Source organism: Salvelinus alpinus, chromosome 17 (assembly GCF_045679555.1).
Source record: "Salvelinus alpinus chromosome 17, SLU_Salpinus.1, whole genome shotgun sequence".
In the NCBI taxonomy this organism is placed as follows: Eukaryota; Metazoa; Chordata; class Actinopteri; order Salmoniformes; family Salmonidae; genus Salvelinus; species Salvelinus alpinus.
This window is the reverse complement of record NC_092102.1, coordinates 2,770,897-2,775,764: the sequence shown is the minus strand read 5'-3', so window position 1 is coordinate 2,775,764 and position 4,868 is coordinate 2,770,897. Positions and strand designations below refer to the sequence as shown.

Sequence of the window (4,868 nt, the reverse complement as noted above, 5' to 3'; positions counted from 1 at the left end):
ACACAAAGATAATGTGTGACAAATGTGTGACAAATATCTGTAAACATGGCTTCTGCTGCTATGTTGTAGCCTTATGTGGATATTAATTGTGTACTTTGCTCAGATTAATAGAGGGTTCAATCCTAAATTGAATTGATGTATAAAATTGATACTACAGACCTTGCGAACTACGCTTGCCAATTATCACACGTAATCGCCATACAGAGTATCAAGTAACCAATCAGAGCCAGCGATCAGTCATTTAATTAGCCATTTCAGACGCTGACAAGATGCAGGTGATGTAGCACCTGAGGTAACATGATTTTGGACGGTTCAAATCAAACCAAACTTTATTTTTCACATGCGCCGAATTCAAAAAGTGTAGATCTTACCGTGAAATGCTTACTTACAAGTCCTTAACCTTGAAAATGTCAGTGAAGACACTTGCCAGTTATCCGCGCATGCTTTGAGTACACAACCTGGTAATCCATCTGGCCCCCGGCTTTGTGAATGTTGACGTGTTTAAAGGTTTCGCTCACATCAGCTACCTAGAGTGTTATCACACAGTCATCCAGAACAGCTGGTGCTCTTGTGCATGCTTCAGTGTTGCTTGCCTCGAAGCGAGCATAATAGGCATTTTGCTCATCTGGTAGGCTCACGTCACTTGGCAACTCGCATCTGTGTTTCGCTTTGTAGTCCATAATAGTTGTCAAGCCCTGCCACATCCGACGAGCGTCAGAGCCGGTGTAGGAGGATTCAATCTTAATCCTGTATTGACGGTTTGCTTGTCTGATGGTTCGTCTGAGGGCATAACGGGATTTCTTATAGGCGTCCGGATTAGTGTACCGCTCCTTGAAAGCGGCAGCTCTAGCCTTTAGCTCGATGCGGATGTTGCCTGTAATCCATGGCTTCTGGTTGAGATATGTACAAACGGCCACTGTGGGGACAACGTCATCGATGTCCTTATTGATGAAGCCGATGACTATACTCCTCAATGCCATTGGATGAATCCCGGAACATATTCCAGTCTGTGCTAGCAAAAAAGTCCTGTAGCGTAGCATCCGCATCATCTGACCACTTCCGTATTGAGCGAGTCACTGGTACTTACTGCTTTAGTGTTTTCTTGTAAGCAGGAATCAGGAGGATAGATTTATGGTCAGATTAGCCAAATGGAGGGCAGGGGAGAGCTTTGTATTCATCTATGTGTGTGGAGTAAAGGTGGTCTAGAGTTATTTTTACTCTGGTTGCACATCGCAGGTCATCAATTTTATTTTCCAATGATTGCATGTTAGCAAGTAGAATTGATGGCAGGGGGAGTTTACTCGCTCGCCTACGGATTCTCAAAAGGCAGCCCGATTAGCGTCCTCTTTTCCTCTGTCTTTTCTTCGCGCAAATGACGGAGATCTAGGCCTGTTCCCGGGAGAGCAGTATATCTTTCTCGTCGGACACGTTAAAACTTCTTAAGGATCAGCGGTCCGTCAATGGGACAGTTGTAAATCATACAGCCACATGACGTTGGCCGAGTCTGACTCTCAGCCGAGTACCCCAACTCTCAGCCCAGATCCACTGTGCTAGCTGGGTAGATATGCTAGTTATTTAGTTGTGGTCATCTGGCTTTAGTATTAACAAAAGTTTACTACAAATTCTAGCTAGCTAGGAACAACATTAGCGCATCTTGCTAATTAGCGTACATTAGCTACAGCAGGCACAAGCCAAACAAGCTACTGCCACCTTGTGGCCTGGAGTATTTAAAAGAAGCAAATCGGAGGTAAATCTGTTCTAATATAACAATGAAAATTAACTGCCGACACTGGGTATAGGTGCTAAGTACCTATCAGCAGACAGATTTCTCAGTGTGTCTGACCCTTAACAAAATCATTGTGGGCCCCCTCGAGGTTAAGGCCACTGGGCACGTGCCCTGCGTGCCCTGTAGATATTTGACCATGATTACTACAAGTTTAGATAAATGGCTAGACTAATTTACCAATCTAAAAATGATTAGCTGACATGGCTAATTGAGTGACTATCAGTGACTGACCAAACAAGAGAAAAACTGCTGATGCACAACCAAATGTCGAACTTGCATCTTGTGTATTCTACTATTTCAACTCTCAACAGTAAATTGAGACCACGACTGAGTTCCTTTTTGGTCGGAAGCAATCACTTATGTCGCTTAAGACTGGAGCCGGCTCTGACTGGAATAGATGACCATCATCCAGACATTCTGGAGAACATTGCAAAGAACATTGTTATTTTTTTGTTGCCAAAATGTAACCTGCATTTTTTTTTGGAGGGTGCTTTATTGGTAGTAAATGTAGCAATTATATAATACAAATTTATTTTTTTAATTTACTCAGATAGTTGCAACCCATTCACAACCTCATGTGACCAAAATTTGGGTTGCGACCCACTAGTTGAGAATGGCTGATCTAATCTGTAAACAACCATCACCAACCGAAACCTGGTGGAAAGGGGTTTTAAGATGGTGCATTTGACCATATAGAGCCAAAACGCTGTAAATTAGTTTTGGGGATTATGTTGCACATATTACCAACTGCAGCATTAATTACTGCTATAATTATTTTCAGTTGTTATCACATTTCTACACGTCATCTTTAGATTAGACTTACTTATTGTACACTTAGTTGCCAGTTTATTAGGTATACCCATCTAGTACCCCTCTTTGCCTCCAGAACAGCCGGAATTCTCCGGGTTATGGAAGCGTTGCTCGATTCGTATCAAGGGACCTAACGTTTGCCAGGAAAACATTCCCACACCATTACACCCCTGCCACCAGCCTGTACTGTTGACACCAGCCAGGATAGGGCCATGGACTCATGCTGCTTACGTCAAATCCTGACTCTGCCATCAGCATGACACAACAGGAACCGGGATTCGTCGAACCAGGCAATGTTTTTCCACGCAATGTTTTTCCACTCTTCAGTTGCCCAGTGTTCCCACTGGAGCTGCTTCTACTTGTTTTAAGCTGATAGGAGTGGAACCCAGTGTGGTAAGGGAATGCGGGAGTCGGGAGTGGGATAGAAGGGGGGTTAAGGCGTCAGCATAATTCAGTTCTTGGATGGGAAGAAGCGGGGTTTGGATGGGGGGCTATCAGGGATAACTGTGGATGGGGGTAACCAGGATATTTTTATTTATTTTTGTTGCCTTGTCTCAAATCTGTTTTATTTTTAAATGTTCATTCTCTTTTACTTTTAAAACTGTTTTTGATGTATACATTTTGTTTAAATGTGTCAAAATCTTGTCTGTTGTAATTTTTGTAAATAGCGCATACACCAAAATGTACATTTGTATACATTTATACCTCTGCTCTAATAAAACATATTTGAAACAAAATGTATTATTCGAAACTTTCCAGGTTCTCATGGGGATTATTATTCTTTGCAGAAGAACCTGTTGTTGTTTATTTCTTTAACTTTTTACATTGCCATTTTTCTCTTTGGAACTGAAGCTGTTTTTTAAAATTATTATTCATGGTTGATTCCAGAACCTCTGATACGCTATAACGTAATGCAAGGCGAAATCAGCACAAGAGTGCCACCTACCAACAAGATTCGCTAGTGCAAATCCAACTGCGCATGCGTAGGAAATTAACCATCATGCACCTTACGTGAAATAATGTTCGATTTGAACTGTAATATTTTCAAACAGGAATATATTTATACTATCTTAATATTCTGCAATGCATTCTTATGGCTGGACACGTTGAACAGGGCACAAGATTTGCTTCTGGGTGCCGAGATTAGTTTTACCGTTATAGGGAATGTCATGTCCTTGAATCCCTTACCAATTTTACTTTCTTCAAGTTAGTACACTCTGGTTTCTCTTCAGATCGCATAAATCTTTCGCCTTTTACTAAAGATTTCCGTGGGGAGGAACATTATGAGTATCAACTAATTTTTTGATGCCCTGCCTTACGGCGGGGCTTCCTTTCATTGTGAATGAAAATCTTGACGTGTTGTGTATTTACAGATGTATGTATTCGAGGTGGTGTTGTTTTGTTTCCTAAATGTCTGGATGATTTTCATCTAATTCAGTTGTTCTTAACTCTCGACTGATACTACCTGGCCCAATTTGGGTTTCAATGCAAAACCAGTTGATATTCAGGACCAGCTCTTGCGTTTTTGGTGGCCCTAAACAGTATATTTTTTAGTGGCCCCCCTCTTCATGGCAAGAAAAATGTACGTTTTAAAGTAAATTTCCTGCAATTCTACACATTTTGCCATGGGGCATAAAGAACATGTTTTACCCTAGGATGTATAGTAAACATGACGCCCCAAGAATGCATATGCCAGGCCAAAATGACACGATAATGTAATATCTGTGTTTTATTTATATGGGTCTAAAATATTATCAATTTTGTGGAACATAATTATTTTTAGTGATGATTTGGACCTTTCAGTAATCCTTTTATTGTTTGAAATGTTTTTAGTAGCTCTTCAAAAGGTTGATACACATTTCAATGATGACATATTATGAAAATTCACAAGGGCTTTTGAAAATATTTGCATATTTTTCTTACAATCAAAGTTTCACATTCAACCTTTTTGTGTGAATAACAAAATAAATCCACTCTAAACATGTTTTATAATATTTCAAAACATTTATTTACAAATCCAAAGTTCATCATCAATATAAACGACAACAATTGTGAACTTATTGTGAACAACAATTGTGAACTTATTGTGAACAACAATTGTGAACGCTTGGGAAGAACTGGCACCTCTTCTGGCACTGGCTGCTCTGAGTGGTGGGGGCATGGCTCTCTTTCATCACTCCACATCTTTCCATTGCCTCAGTGATAACCTTTGGTAGGTTGCAACAGCCTTCCATGCGCCTCTGCATGTGTGGGATCACAAGCTCTTTGACCA

The 4,868-nt window shown here is 40.6% G+C and overlaps 1 non-coding gene across 1 annotated transcript; it reads left to right on the top strand.

Annotated features, from left to right (window-relative positions):
• The first annotated feature begins 3,808 nt into the window (after positions 1 to 3,808).
• LOC139543309 (U5 spliceosomal RNA) lies at positions 3,809 to 3,924 on the top strand. The gene has a single exon (XR_011668686.1). It is a non-coding gene; the product is annotated as a U5 spliceosomal RNA (small nuclear RNA).
• The last annotated feature ends 944 nt before the right edge of the window (positions 3,925 to 4,868 follow it).